At 43.0% G+C, this 16,534-nt stretch overlaps 1 protein-coding gene across 2 annotated transcripts in view; it reads right to left on the reverse strand.

The window, feature by feature from the left end:
* Positions 1 to 16,534, reverse strand: part of LOC122789986 (serine/threonine-protein kinase 26-like) — an 809,573-nt gene that overhangs the window by 18,105 nt on the left and 774,934 nt on the right. The gene's annotated exons all lie outside the window — the stretch shown is intronic.

Genomic DNA, 16,534 nt, shown 5'->3' on the forward strand with positions numbered 1-16,534 from the left:
ATACCATCCCTCAGGAGGTTGTAATCAGCTTTGGAGAAGTTTTTTTTTGTTTGATCCTAGCTACAGGTGGGTCAGGGGAGATGTTGACTTTGAAAGTGAACACATTATGGCCGGATCTTACCAGGGAGGATGATACCATAGGGGTGCTGCAGTGGTTACTTATGTTGGTCAATACCAAGTCCAAGATATTATCATATTTTGTGGCGGTATCGACTAGCTGTTCCAAAGCATTTACAATGATAAAATCGTGGAATCTCTGGGCATGTGTGTTCTGGCATGAGTATTTTTTCCAATCTATGGTTTTGTAATTAAAGTCAGCCAGGATCAGGGTAAACGGTTAAATCTTGATAGATTTTAAGAGGTCCAGATAGGTGGAGTGGGCATATTGAGTCAAATTTGGGGGCCTGTAGCTAGCTATACTATGAATAGGGACCTTGTCACTGGTTAACTGCACCTGCAGTGTCTCCTGTGCATCATACTGTTTGACCAGCCTGGAGGTGTGTGTGTCTTTAATATATATTGAAACTCCACCTCTTTTGGCTTTACTGCCCACAGTATGGGGTCTGAATGTATGACAGGATGAGTAACCAAGTAAGGCTGGGGTGCTCTCCGCTGCTTTGAACCAAGTTTCTGTGAGTGCACAAATGTCAGCATCTTCCAGGGTTAAAAATGCTTGCAATGAGTGCAGTTCCATGTTTAGACTCCTAGTGTTTAGCAGCATAACCTTTAATTTGCGTTTCGCTGAAATTTTATGTTGGTAGTATCGAGGAACTATGGGGGAGGCAAAAGCCTTTGCCAGAAGCCTGAAGCCCAAGTGAGACAGATGCAGGCCATCTCTAGCAAAGCATCGTGGTCTGTCGATCAAATCCTCCCAGGCTGTCATGTACTGGATCCCCCTCGAATGACACCAGAAACTAAGCCAACTGTTAGTCAATCATTTTCTGTTTGTATTGAGGCATCAATTCTGGGTGATGGTAGAATGCTGCTTAAAGCTAGGGACATACCTGCCTGTGACGCATTCAGCAAACTCAATCATATGTCTCTTCATATAGTCCAGGAGGTACGTCTCAAGTCGTTCACACCAACATGGACTATGACAGAGTCATAACAGTACCTGTTGTTGAGAGACTTGAGTGCATGTGTGATATGGCGGATTCTGGCACCTGACAACTAACTGTGACTTTCTCCATATCTGGCCTGGTGAGAGGCACTTGTGCGTGTCTCACAATGGAGTCTCCTATGATGAATTGTTGGGTTTATGGTTAGGCCTTAGTGGTTGCAAGACACTGGTGTGTGGACTATGCATGGTATGTGGTGTGGAGGGTTGTGGAGTTCTCGTGTTTCTGCCTGTGAGGTCTCCTTTGTCCGAGTTTGTTTTTGTTGAGAACCTCTGCATATGTGGGTGGGTGTTGTGTAATTGTGAGTGGTGTTTGAGGTGTAGTGATTGTGTTGACAACCTTCTCAGTGCCAGATGTACTGACTTGTGAGGGAGACAGCATATACTCTAGCTTCTTTATGTAACTGCATCTCTCACAAATGATGAATTAATATTATTCAGTATTTACCCAACTGATCTAACCTATTGCTGAGTAAAGTGCTGCATTTTGTAGACTTTGGACAAAACACCTGTTAAAATCTTAACACTAAAAGTGTAATGGGTTCTTTTGGTGTAGAGAAGTGAAGAACACAGACTTTTTTTAGACTTAAAATGAGGAACAATCCCCTTATTATGAGATACATGTGAGAGGTGCAGAAACCTGTGCTACCTCAATAAGAGCAATGGTTGGGAACTCAGAAGACATAGGAGGGTGGCCTGCAACTACTGCCGTTTCTTGCTTACCTCCTGAACAAGAAGCAGAGGGAGTGTACTACAGTCTACAAAGGGAATGTCAGTCAGGAGAAACAGCTTCTGTGCTGCCCCGACTCACAATCTGCTGAATGCAGATCCACTCAGAAGGTCTATCTTAGGCACCAAGAGCAAGAAAAAAAAAATTAATCAACAAGCTAAATGCTCCACTCCTGATATGTGGGTGCTACTGAAGTCCACTCCTGTTTGGATCTTGTTCCAGCCCACTCCTCCTGGTTGGATCTTGGCCCAATTTACTTCTACTGTATGAATCTGAGAAAAATACACTGCATTTTTCACTCTATGACGTGACTATTACTACTACTCTGCAACACTCACTATGCTCTCAGTTTACACCTAACACTACCTACGTTTCCACTCTCTTCTTCTTACTCCAACAACTCTTGACCTTCCTAATCTTCCCTGTCCTGGTCACCGCCTGACTTAACATGACAGAGCCAACTATGTTAAAGTTGAACTTGCAGTGGATTATTTTCAACAGCTTAAGACTGGTTGCTTAACAGATATCTTGTCACTTTACATTCTAGTACATGGTCGACAAGTCATTGCTAGTACTAACAATGCACTATTACCTTAGACATGCACTTGTGAAATTCATCACCACCATCACCCATCATTATCATCCCTCTTTTTCACCACTTTCTACATTCACTTATGAGATTAAACAAGGACTAATGAAGGTTGCACAGAAATTACATTAAATTCTTTACACGATTTTCCTGTGTATTTGACTATCTTGGGTCTTGACCATTTGTGAAAAAGGATCTTTGAATTAATTAATTTACCTGATTAACAAATAAGTATACAAGTAAGAACTTCTGAAATTGCACATTAGAACAGGTCTGAAAGAAAAGCAGAGCCAGGGGGAGCATTGCTGTTGTGTCTTTTGGCTTTTCCCGGTTAGGGGGTCGCAAAAGCGGAACTCCGGTGCGCTAATGATTGGCAGTAGATTTTTACGTGCCGAGTTGCCAGCCCTGACACACAACCTTCAACGAAGGTATGCCCATTCATGCATGTCTCTACACAGAAGACGCTCTAGCTGAGAATTGAACAGGACAACGTCTTACTGTGAGGCGACAACATTACCGCAGCACCACCACCGCAGTACACATCCATATTGCTGTGCAATAATGCCATCCACAAGATTTTAAGATGAGCTGGACAAGACCATATTAAAAAGAGACATTTTTTTCCCATCGCCAAGCAGTTAGCCCTGATGCTACCCAACTTACTCTATTACTCCATCTAGAGAATGTGCACCCCACATCTGATGCCTAAATAGAATGGCCCCCATAACCCTTCTCCTAACAGCAGTTATTCAAAGTTTGTGCTGCTTCCCATGACTTGTGGGTCTCAAGTTCAACTGAGAAAGCTAGGTTCGAGCCTATGCCCTCTATTCTTTAAATGGTGCTTTTTTGCCCATTTGTTAATCACAACCAGGAAAAATGGAAAAAAAAAGGGCAAGAGGAGGACATCTAGCCAAGAGGTAGCTGGACTACACAAGGGAAAAGCTGTGAGGAGAACGGCATTGAATTAAGAAAAGTGATGACAGTTGGTGTCATACCCAACTCCACATAAAATGAAAAAAGGATGATGATGATGATGACAATGGGACAGAAGGAACATGAACATCAAAAACTGTACCATAAACTGCAAAGTGACCCCCTCACACTGAAGTAAGATGAGACACAGTAAGCATGGAAAGCATATATATATGGAACATCATACAACGCCAATGGGATAAAATGTTCCTTGGAAGCTTGTGTGCCTTAAATGAGGGTGAAAAGTAATGCAGCTTCCTTAAGGGAAATGCAATACATGAAGCTGAAGTACTGACTTTTCTTCACAGAGTAGAAATCTTCCAATTGGCTGAGTAAACTATCCTGGTGGTTGGTTTTCTAGATTCACATTTCCTAAGGAGCAAAACATGATATTGCAGTAACTGAAGACTGGATTTGAAGTTGAGTCTATGGAAGATGGTTCCAGAAAGTGGCAGACAGCACTGAGGGTAGCCTATGAAAGTGGGATTACCAAACTCATGAAGGACTGCATGCTTCTTGAGGACATTCAATGAAGGAGTACTTTGGAAGGATCTACATAACTTTCCAGCTCAGGACTGCGGGAATGCGACTATGCAACTATGTCCCAAGACTTGGAAGAGCAAGAGGAAATGGGTAAGTTTCAGACCTTGTAATCAATTGTACATATCTAGAGGTTGGGAAATCCTCATGAAGAACGTGAAGAACTTACTGGTTGAGTTCCCAACTCATAACAAATCTAAGGGATTTATATGACTCGGGACATCTACTGCTATAATTTCTTTTTTGAGGATTTGCCACTTTCAAAGTGGCAGATTACTATTAGGACAATTCCCTTAGCTATTTCAGCACCCCACAACCATAGTCTTGGATGTAATAAAGACACCACCACCACATGCTTTGGGAAGACAGGCAGACCACTTTCATCTCCAGTGCATGTATATGTGAAGCTTCTGCTCAAAAAAATTCAAAAACGCTTTTTCTTACATGACCAGAAATACTCACTCTGGCTTGTGTGGAAAAGTCCATTTGGATTAAAAAAAAAACAAATAAAAGTATTTTCTGGTACTGCCATTTTGGCTGAACTTGTGGGAAGTTACAGTTTAACACGACACAGTCTGCCCTGCTAGACTTAAATGACTTGTTAAAGGGGGACTCCACCCTTTAACGCAGGTAATTTTATGTCAAAAGTTATTTTTGATCCTACCATTTAGACATAAGTTTACTACTCCAAAATCATTTACCACTTTTCAAGTTCATCATTTTCCTGCCACAGATCATGACTGTTCCACCTACAATGGTTCAGAAAGGAATTACCTCAGCCTGCATGACAAATGTTAGACAAGCCACATCTTTATACTTTCCTGTATTGTTATTTATAAATAGGCGTAAATAACAGATGAAATTTTTTTCCAAAGTGTCAAGAGCTGAATATATATATATTTTTTGCATATAAAACAGGGCAGTTATATTGCAACTCAATATGTACTCAACCGTTTGGGCTGATTTTATCCATGGAACTCAAAGTTAAGGATAGTAATAAATAAATACAAGTAATTTTAATCTGCCTGTCCAACTCTTTGAAAAGACAACTGTCAGTGCTACACAAATGAGTAGAGCAGCCAGACTTGCATGGGAACTTTTAAGACCTAAGCCAAGAGCGAGGGGAGGGTCTAGAAACTGACTAAGCTTTAAATAATTAACAAACTTTGAAAGCAAATAGTTTACTTACTTGCATGACATATTTAAATATGCCACCAGATTAAGTTTTTTTAGCTCTTATTTAGCACAGACCAGAGCAATTCACAACAGAAACATAATTCTAGGAGACAGTTTAAAGGAAACTGCACACAATGATTTCAGTATGTCTAAATATGTTTTTTAAATTTAGACAGCCTGAAATTATGATGCATTGTAAGAATAACGGGAAAGAACTGAAAACCAACATTATGTTAAGTGTAACAGTCATGAACACTATGGTACAACAAATTAATTGTAATAAACAGAATTATTCTGATGCATTAATATGGTGCAGAATATTACACTGTGATGAAACATATTCCATTTCTGTGTGAAGTTTTCATTTAAGGTCTAATGGAATTACTACATGAACAGGCAAGCAGTCTAAAAAAAATGGGGCAGACACTGTTAAGAGGGCCTAATATTATGACTTCTACATTGGCTAAGATTCTGTGATCCACAGCCACTGAAAAGGGCCACTCCTCTTCTAGGCATAAGGATAGCTTGCCCACAGATGAATAAAAAGGAATTCTCAAATATTGGACTCTGTGGAAGGGAGACATCCAGTAAGGTTAACAGGATTCTCCGAAAGTAGAAAAAAAAACTTCTGCATAATGTTTAATGAGCATCAAAGTAAATACTCCTAAGGGGTGACCAGTATCCATCTATCGCAACAGAGAGAAGACAAATTCTCCTTTTGTGGATAGCAGAGATCAATATACATAAATACCTTGTGAAGAAAAGTGCAGTTGTGTACCTACCATAAATGTAAATGTTCGAGAGTATTCACTGTTGCAGTTATTACACTTGGGTTATATCGTGGTGGCAGGCTACCCGCAGTCGGCCTGAATTCCAAAGTCCTGGTCCGGCATCGGTTGCTGTCGCCTCTTCCCTAATGTTAGTGCGCCAGGGGTATAAAAGATGCAGCCGATGCCATTTTCTTCAGTTTTTCTTGACCCAGATGTCAGGTGCCCCCAAAAGGGTAGGCTAAAAATTCTGCTTATAAAAAAGCATGCACTAACATAAACATTACCTTCATCTACAAGCAAATACACCACATAGGTTGTATAGAATAGAGAAGTACAGATAAGTCCCAGCAATGAAAGGGGGATGATGGGAGGGTAACCTGGACTGCAACAGTGAATACACTCTAACACCTACATTTATGGTAGGTACATAACTGTACTATGTTCATCATGTTTCACTGTTGCAGTCCTTACACTTGGGTTGAATCCCAAAGCTGAGGTTGGGTGGCTGGGCCTAAATAGAATTAGGAGTGGCTATGAGGCCCTGCAGAACTCCAGTGGCAAAGCCTGCTCTGGATTTAGAGTAAAGAGGTAAGTGGTAGCGCTTTGTAAAAGTGTGCACTGAAGTCCAAGTTGCAGCCTCCAAAATATCCTTGGTTGGTACTCCTCTGAGGAAGGCTGAAGTGGCTGCTGCTTCTCTGGTTGGATGTGGCCTAATGCCCTTAAGCACTGATTTGCCATGTTGAGAATAGCAGAAACGAATGCAGTAGCCTATCCATTTTGAAATAGTCTGCTTTGAAATAGCTTTTCCTTGCGATCCTGCAGCATATGCCACTAAGAGTTGCTCAGTCTTTCTGAAAGCTTTAGTTTTGTCCAAGTAGAAGCGTGGCTGCCTGTGTATGTCCAAAGAATGCAGAAGTCTCTCCCCTTTATTCTGTGGGTTTGGATAAAAGGTAGGCAAATGAATGGTTTGGTTAAGAGCCACACTGGACACTACTTTAGGCATAAATGTTGGGTTTGTCCTTAGAGAAACCCTGTCCGGATGTAAAATAATAAAAGGTTCCACAGCCATTAATGCCTGTAACTGAGACTCTTTTTGCTGAAGTTATTGCTAGGAGCAGAGCTGTTTTCCATAAGAATTTTATCTCAGCTGTATTGGCTGGCTCAAAAGGAGGCAGCGTGAGCTTTTCCAAGACAAAATTGAGGTCCCATGCAGGTTATTGGTGCTCTCCTTGGAGGTCTTATGTTTTTGGCCCCTCTGAGGTACTGCCTTAGCAGTGGATGTGAAAAAATAGGTGGGTCCGTATTGTAATGAGCTGAAATGGCAGAGACATTGATCTTAATTGATGAGAAGGATAGGCCTTTGTCCAGCATCTCAGTTAAGTATTGTAAAATCTGAGGAATATTTGGTACAAGCGTGTCAATTCCTTGTGCCTGGTTCCAAGCACAGAATCTCTTCCATTTTTCTGCATAAGATTTTCTGGTGCTGGGCCTCCTGGCCTCCAAAATAACATCTATAACTGCTTTAGAGAGAGGTGTGTTCTGAGTGGTTATATTATCCGCCATGCAGCCAGGTTTAGGGTTCTGAGTTGGCTGTGCAGGATCTGATTGTTTTGTTGGGTCAGTAAATGAGGAATTTGAGGTAATGTCCAGGCTGGGCCTTGAGACAAGCTCTTTAGGATTGGATACCAATGCTGGCGTGGCCAGTCTGGGGCAATCAGTATATTTTTTGGCTTCTCTTGTCTGACCTTTAGGAGAACCTTGGGGAGGAGAGGCAGTGGAGGAAAGGCATATACTGTAAGGTTTTTCCAGCTGAATGATAGAGCATCCACTTTCCATGCTTATATGTTATAAGTCCTTGTGCAGAATCTCTGTAGTTGGCAGTTGTGAGGGGAGGAAAATAGATCTATGTCTGGGCATCCCCATTTCCTTGTCATCATGCTGAAGATTTGTGGATCAAGTTTCCACTCGTGAGGATCCATGAGGTTTCTGCTTAGTTCGTCTGCCAGAGTATTTGTCTTTCCTGGCAGGAATTGTGCTTGCAGGTGTACTTGATAAGTCAATGCTGTGTTCCACAAAGTCATGGCTTGTCTGCATATGGGGTAGGAATGTGTGCCTCCTTGCTTGCTTATGTACCACGACTGTAGTGTTGTCAGTCTTTATCAGCAGTTGTCCTGGATGAAGTAGATCCTTTGAAGGCTGTCAGGGCATTCTGTACAGCTAGCATCTCTTTTTGATTGATATGAAGATGCATTTGGCTTGCGGGCCATGTGCCCTGAATACATTTTCCTGCCATGTGGGCCCCCCAGGCATAATCTGATGCATCTGTTGTTAGTGTCTGCCTGGCTGTGGGTAAAGTGAATGGCTGTCCCTTGTGGTGACAGGCCTGTGCCCACCATCGAAACTCCTGTTGCAGGCAGGGAATGAGGGTAATTAATGTTTCCAGGCTGTGGCAATGTTGAGACCAAACACTTTTTAGATACCATTGTAGCTTCCTCATATGCAGTCTTGCATATGGAATTACCAAAATGCAGGATGCCATGAAGCCCAAAGCCTGCAGAATTTTTCTTGCAGATAACTGGGTCTTTGTTGCCATCTTTTCGAAGTAAGAAGTCAGTTGCCTTTGTTTGTCTGGCGTGAGATAAAGTTGAGTGTGCTGGTCCCTCTTTGTTTTTGGTACAAGTGGTACGGAAACCTTTCAACTTAGCTGCTGCTGCCAGTGGATCACTCTCACTGTGTGTGTGTGTGTGTGTGTGTGTGTGTGTGTGTGTGTGTGTGTGTGTGTGTGTGTGTGTGTGTGTGTGTGTGTTACTTGTAAAATTTTTGCCTGTGTCTTTGTGTCTAAGGAGGACAGCTGTAGTTAAAATGGGTTAGACCTGTCAACCAATTAGCAAATAACTAGAAGAGTAGAAAGCACTACTATCTGGTTGAGTCTCACTTCTGTTTCACATTTCCATTTTACTCCAAACTCATACTACTGTGCCTAAAGAGGTTTCACTTCAATAACCACTCTGAAAGACAACTGATCCACCACAATTGGTCGAACAGCTAGCTATCAAAAATGAAAAAAAAAATTGCAACTCCCTGCATCCCCTGTTAATTATGTATACCAACTCCAAGATTGCCCTACAATAGGGAAAGGGCAAATTTCCAGATCCCCACTGTGCCATGAACTGGAATACTGAAAATACAGTGCATTCAACCAGCTGATTTTTTATTGGTTGTGTAATGCCCCACCACTGGATCGATAATCAAGGACCCTCAGTCCTCACCACTGGCAACAGTGGGGGACATACACTGGGAGGATAACAGGGTATACACACAGTATTTCCAGATGCAGCTCTCTGTATCAAGTGCAATTTACCTTAAGAGCACACAGAGACCACATTCAGTTCAGGGCTGGTTTCTCCCCCTTTGTCCAGATCCCCAATAAGACTCCCCATTGACATAGCTATAGAGTTGAGATCTTAGCTGAGTGGTTAAGCCAAGACCTCCAGCACCCTCTCTGTCCAACCAGTGTTTCATGTCCCTGCCCAAGTAGCTGACACACGCTCTTTGAGGTTTGATTTATACACACACACACACACACACACACACACACACACACACACACACACACACACCTGGGAAAAAAACTGGCACAGGTTTACTACCTATGCCACATATTGCCCAGACTATAAGGTAGTTATCACTGCCACCAGCCAACTCCTTATCAGCTACTTTAAGGCCCTTTACAAAGGGTGTCCACTCTTACTGTGTAATGTTACTATTAATACAAATGGTAGTTTGACCAAAATCAAGGCTATTAGGAGTTGCCTACACAGTGTCACCAAATAAATTGTGTAATTTGATGGAAGGTTGCTTTTTAGCCACCTTTGAATAAATAATTATTTTGGATTTGATTCCTGTTGCTGAGTGTGCTGGTCCCTCTGTTTTGGTGCTGGCGTGAGATAAGCCATCTGGGCAGTTGTATTTAAGCTTGTACCCAGGAATATTATCTCTTGAGAGGGTATCAGTTTTGATTTCTTTTCGTTTACTGTGTACCATAGGCAAATTAGTAATCTTTTTACAAATGCCAGATGCTTCAGTAGAATGTCCTTTTTCTCTGCTTGAATAAGGCAGTCGTCCAAGTAGGGATATATTTGGATTCCTCTGTCTGCAAAATGCAATTACTGGTGCCAGGCATTTTGTGGAGACCCTGGCCGCAGTAGATAAGCCAAAGTGCAGTGCAGAGAATTGGTAGTGCATTGAGCCAGCTATGAATCTGAGGTATCTTCTGCAAGATTGTCTGATTGGGACATGCAGGTATGCCTCTTTGAGGTCCAAAGTTACAAGCCAAGCCTTCTTGCCCAGCATGGGCAGAAGCTGCTGCAAAGTCAACATTTTGAATTTTGGAACGTCCAGAAAAGTGTTTAGAATAGACAGGTCCAGTATTGGTCTCCAGGCGTTGTCCTTTTTGGGTACCAAGAAAAGTCTTGAGTAAAATCCTTGTCCCTGCTCTTGCTGTGGTACTCGCTGAATAGCCCTCATGTCCACGACAGATGAAACTTGCTTTTGTGCCTCTGCCCATTGATTGGGTGGCAGGTCTGGCATACCTTTTGCCTTTGGAAGGGTGTGAAAGTGGAACCTATAGCCCTGAGACACTATATTCAAGACCCATTTGTCCTGGGTGATCATGTGCCAATTTTGTGAAAAAAGTGCTAGTTTCCCCCCTAAGGGTGCTGCCAAAAGATAAGTGCTTGGCATTGGCAGGGGAAAGTCATTGGGACTGTTTCCTATATGGCTGTGATTTGTCTTCTCCGCTTTTGGAGGTAGAAGTACCCCATTGTTTAGGCCTGTATGAGCCTTGGGGCAGGGATGTGCCTCTAGGGCGTCTGTATCTGCCTCTTTGTGGCCTGTCTGACACTGGAAAGGACCAATTCTTAGAAGGCCAGTTTCTGCTAAATCTGGGTGGCTGTACCTTTAAGAAATCCTTAACTGTCTGCATAGATTTCGCTTTATCCTCCATTTTCTTCAACACCTCTTCTGCCTTAACACCAAACAAAGTATCATGCTGTAATGGAGCATCCAATAATTTTGCTTTAACATGATCAGGCAGATTCTGTTCCTTTAACCAAGCATGCCTTCTAATGACAGAACCTGTAACAGCGGCCCTGCAAGAGGCCTCCAGTGAATCAAAACCACATTGCAAAGTATGCTTTCCCAATTGTTCAGCTGCATGCAATAAATTCTGCATTTCCTTGTTTTCAGAACATTCAGAATTGGTCAACATTTTCTGTTTTAGCAGTGACATTAAGTATTGCTGATATTTAAGCATATGAAACTGACAATTTAAAGCCCTTACAGCCAAGGTAGCAGAAGTGTAAACTTTTTTCCCCCCATCTGTCCAGTGCCCTAGAATCCCTATCAGAGGGGACAGGGTTTTTTGCAGTGGAAGCCTTGACCCCTTTGGGACCCTGAGATATAGTTGAGATATAGTTTCTGGGTCAACAGCAGGGTTTTTATATAGAAATTTATGAGAATCTGGAACCCTGTAGTATCTGTCTGGCTTAACAGGTGCAGGGGGTAGAGAGTCAGGAGACAGGCCGGACTCTGAAAATACATCACCTACAATGTCTAGAACAGGAGGAATAGCAAGAGGTCTGTGCTGAGGTAGTAAAAGAAAGTCTCTGAGCCTTTTCTTAGATTCTGAGTAATCTTGGCTCTCCCAGTGAAAATGCTCCCTCATGGTATGCAGGGTTTCCCCAAAAGAATAATCCTCAGGAGGAGAGGCTGAAGGGATAGATTCTTCAGCATCAGAATCCTCATAGGGAGGAAGAGAGTATCCCTGTTCTGAAGTGGAGTCAGAGGAAATGGAAACCTGATCAGAAGAATCATATTCTGTGTCTTGCCTAGGCCTCTTATCAGGAGGGGGATGGGAACCCCTGATCAAAGTAATTAGGTCTTTGGCTATTTTAAGAATCTGTTCCTTAGGCATGGAAGCCTGTCCAGGAGAATGTCGTACTTGTTTCTTTGTCTTTAAAGCTGTTTTAGTCTTTGCCTTGGAAGCTGAGGTTGACTTGACATATAACTGTGTAGGTCTGAAAACACCCTCAGAAGCCGATGCCTTCTCAGCGGCTCCGGACCCATTTGAGGGAATAGTTTCCGAGTGTCCAATACCTTGAGTATCCAGAGGCCTAGTTGTCTCCATGTGGGAGTCAGAAGCGGCCTATGGCTCTGAGGTAGCGGGCGTCAAGGGCTGCGAAAGTGCCTCACTGAGAACCGGCGACTGGCCTAGTGGAGGCCTCATCTGTTTTGGACCTCGGATGCCTGTCCTTTTCCTTGTGCTTTTTTATAAAACTCCAGTCGTCGGCTGTTCTGACGGCATTATATAATTAAATCTTTGGCCAAAGTGATGAAAGGCAAAATCGTACTGACGCTTAATAATGCGTTGGTTAAATCTAACACAAAACCGACAACTAGCAACATCGTGGTCAGGGCCTAGACAAGGAATACAGTAAGAATGAAAATCCTTATGAGGCATTTGCTTCCCACAAGAAATAGAATTGTTAACTTTTTCTGACATCAGTCTGGAGCAAGAAAAAAGTTTTCTCAATGGGGTACTTAGCTTTAATGAGGACTTTGGATCTGAAATTCGATTTCGAAAATCTCAGGAATCGGCCGACCGGCACTTGCCAACTGCTTTTGCTTCGGGCGCTGCGTGGCAAGAAAGACTGGAGAAAATGGCGTCGGCTGCATCTTTTATACCCCTGGCGCACTGACGTCAGGGAAGAGGCGACAGCAACTGACACCGGACCAGGACTTTGGAATTCAGGCCAACTGCGGGTAGCCTGCCAGCAGGATAACCCAAGTGTAATGACTGCAACAGTGAAACACGATGAACATCAGTGAATAAATCAAGCCATACAGTAAGATCATAAAATGGAAATTAATTTTCACAGAAAAATGGAACACTGATTTTATCTGCACAGATCACAATAATTTCCTCCACTTGAAAGGATTAGCTCTATTACTTAGTAAAACAAAACAAAAAAATAGCACTGAACATTTTCTCAGGGTATGGTTTATGACTGTATGTCTTCACAAGCAGAGATACAAAAGTAACCCCCCATTTTCATCCTCAAGTTGAAATGAGTTTGCTATTTTGAGAAGTGATTGGCCTTTCAGCTGTAAGTCCATGTTGTCAATGGTGGTGGAGTGGTACACAGATATAACTCTGGTTTATGTGGTATTCTTCTTCCAAACAGAGCAGCTTTTCCACTTGGAAGCATACACCAGCCAAACAGAAGGCTTACTGGAAGGCTTAGTCATTTCAGACACCCCTGACATGAGTCCTTGCAGGATCAGGGGTGTATGTCAGGAGCCATGCCCTAAAGTGGAACTCACCATTGTCCTGTGAAGGGCACACTTGGCGCAGACTGAGTATTGTATGTTGCCAGGGACCAGAGTGTCTAGAATCACAACTTTCTCAGTCCCCAAATGGCAGTAAGAATCAGCATTGGTCACTTCTTGCATAAAACTTAGTGATATGGAATAGACTCAGTGGAAATGATGCACTGCTGTATAGGGATCTTTCAAAGCATGGAAGATAGAAATGTATTCATTGTAAACTTCCCCTTGCACTGGTGCATGCAGTGAGGGAGAGGCAGCCCTGCATTCGCAAAGGGGCACAGAGACCAATCACTGAACTATGCCAGTTCTACAAGATCAGACCATGTATGTTTTCTGAGCTCAACTCTAGGACAGGACTACAGAGCTGACTCTAAAATCTATAAACACATTGATGTCACATAAGCTGTAAAATGATGACAATGACACTCACTATGACCCATGACTAGATGTGTAGCATGGTGGCATGACACTTTTCTACCTTGCTTGTTCATATATTACATTGCTCTTTGGTAGTGAGAATGACTTAAGAATGGGTTCAGAAGCAATCTGACTATAAGAACCATCACTACCAGGATGGACGCTTGTAGCTCCAATCTGTTGATGTGGAAACCCATTTGCTAGTGAGACCACTTCCCTAGAAGAGCTGGAGGTGGACTTTCCATCTTCCCAGTGAGGCATCCATCATTAGAAACTACCACCGCAGCAATAAGATTGCCCACCTGGAGGTTTAATGGGGATTGTTCATCATGACCTGGAGCATGGACAGGGGGACTGACGCCATGAGAGGATCCATATGTATAAGGTAACTCTGCAACCACTAAAACACAGTCCACTACACCACTGCATGCTCAGACATACAAACAGCAACATAAAGACCATACCAGCCTTGAGGCAGAGAAGGCAGCATGAGAGACCTGAACTGGTAAACTGCCCTACTTTTTCAACCAGACTGCCAAATTAAAAGAGCATACTTTACTTTGAAAATGATACCCACTCATAATGAACTGGAGAAGCTGCCTGTGCAGACCAGAATGATGTACCAGAAAGCATATAACAGGTCCAAGTAATACCATCCAAGTACTCTCTTGCAGCTTGAGTAGGATTCCTAGACAGTCACCATCCAAAAACCTGAACTATAGTCATCACTAAGGGGCAAGTTATCCTCTCTGTAATGAGGACTTGATGCAAATAGCTCTTCAAATCGTGTTCTCAAGGAAGAACAGCCTGCATAATCCTCCCAAGGGGACACATCCGGTCTTTCCCACAGATGGCTTGATCTGAAAATTAGGACTGCAAATGCTAAGCTGGATAAACTGCCTTGCTGGACAAAATGATCTGCTCTTGGAGACAAAGGGGTTGGATGGGGCACTGGATAGAACATTGTGATGCTTTAAGCTTTCCTTGGTTGGTAGAGAGGCTTTTTTGAGGATGTTGGCTGGATATGGAACAGGAGGAAGTGGATTGGTTGGGGATGAAATAGAATAACCGAGGTCTTCAACAGTGATAAGGACTTGCTTCCTCTTTCAGGGATCATTAGTGAGACCTTGAGAAGCACAACCAATGAGAACTTCTGAGCTACTGCTTAAGGGTGGAGAGATTCAGCCAAGCCAACTCACACAGAAGGCTCTAACAAGACAACGGGAAGTTTTCAGTGCCTGAATCTGCAGCCCCAGAAATAAAAAAAAGCATCTGCAGTTGAAATGGATGTGTGTTACATGGAACTACCCTCAAAGCTGGATACAGTGCTTTAAACACTACTTCAATAAGCCCAGACAGCAGGAGGACGGAAAGCTTTTTCAGTTCCTGATCCAATAGGGAGGACTGAAATCTCTACAAATAAGACAAACAGCTGATGGCACAAGACTTCTGACTCATTGTCTTGCGGCAAAGTGGCAACATAATGTGTGTTGGAAGAAATAGCTCATCTGCAAGAGACAGCCAAAGGATGCCTGTTCAGGAACATGCACCACTCAGCAGACTGTTTGAAAATTGTGCCCTCCTTCTTGAGAGTAACAGCAGCAGATTCTGATTGCCTCCAGAATGCATCCTTAGCAGCCACACGGGGATGGACTCAGGAACTCCTCCATCATTAAATTATGTATTCTGGCATTTCTTAAGGGAAGGAATATGATTTGAAGGCCAGTGCATGAAGTCCTCTCCTAGAGTTGACTTCACTAGTCAATCCCTGAATGCAGGACCATCCTGGGGAGGAGATGCACTTTGTTTCAGAGATAATGGCCTGGAGGTAGTCAGAATCCTTGTAGATCCCGAGATGGATGAAGCCCCCAGAACCTGCCTCATCTGGACACAAATTTATGCAGGTAGCATGTGAAAGGAGTGTTGCACACAAATTCCCCTCCCACCTACACACACAGTTGTGCAGGGCCAAACATGTGAAAGCAGTATTATAGAACCTGAGATCTAGCTCTTGTGGTGCACCTGCCAAAGCATGTCCCCCCTCTACAGGTTCATTCCCATTTTAGTAATTCACATTCCCACCAGACTTCAAAAATCTGTATGACATCCAGTACGTAAACTGTGAACACCATTCGCGAGAAGATCCAACTAGTCTCCCTACACCTGCGAACATAGTACTTTCTTGGCCAAAGGAAGAAGAGTCCTCAGCCTCAAGCATACATGACATGTAGCCAAATGACTCTAGAGGCCCCTTGGTTAGAATAGAGCTAACTGTAGTTCAGCTAATAAATTAGGGTCTAGTGGGAGTTACAGCCTGTGACAGAAGATTGGAGGTGGAGAGCATCTCCCTAGCTCCTCCTTGGCCACAAAAAGAGGCGGAGGAAGAGGATAGGATTGCTCAGAAGACAAGGGTGAGCTTAACACCTACAGACACCAGGGGAATTATTTCATGAAATGGACTTCCTTCTACACAGCTGATCAGGATTTGGCCTCTACATTAAGGTCCTTTTATTGGTGCTTCAGCAGAGATATGGGCCTTTGTATAGGCCCCTCCCTTCAAACTCAAGGCATAGAGTAGTCAACTCTTGCCATCCTTGTGGTAAGCAAGGCAAGAAGCTTCTCCATGTGATGTCACATGGCGGCCATGGTGAGTCATTAGGACTTAATAGTTGTGCTTCACAATGTGTACGTATTGTAGAAAATAAAGATGCTGCTGCTGCTAATGTTCCTGACATATTACATGGCTGACAAAAAGACTCTTCTGAATTCTAGCTGTAGCCAGTGAACATGGGAAATTGTCACAAAGGTCTATCAAGTTCCACATCTGAACAGAA

This window comes from Protopterus annectens, chromosome 15.part0, assembly GCF_019279795.1.
Source record: "Protopterus annectens isolate FY-2018-M chromosome 15.part0, PAN1.0, whole genome shotgun sequence".
Classification (NCBI taxonomy): domain Eukaryota; kingdom Metazoa; phylum Chordata; order Ceratodontiformes; family Protopteridae; genus Protopterus; species Protopterus annectens.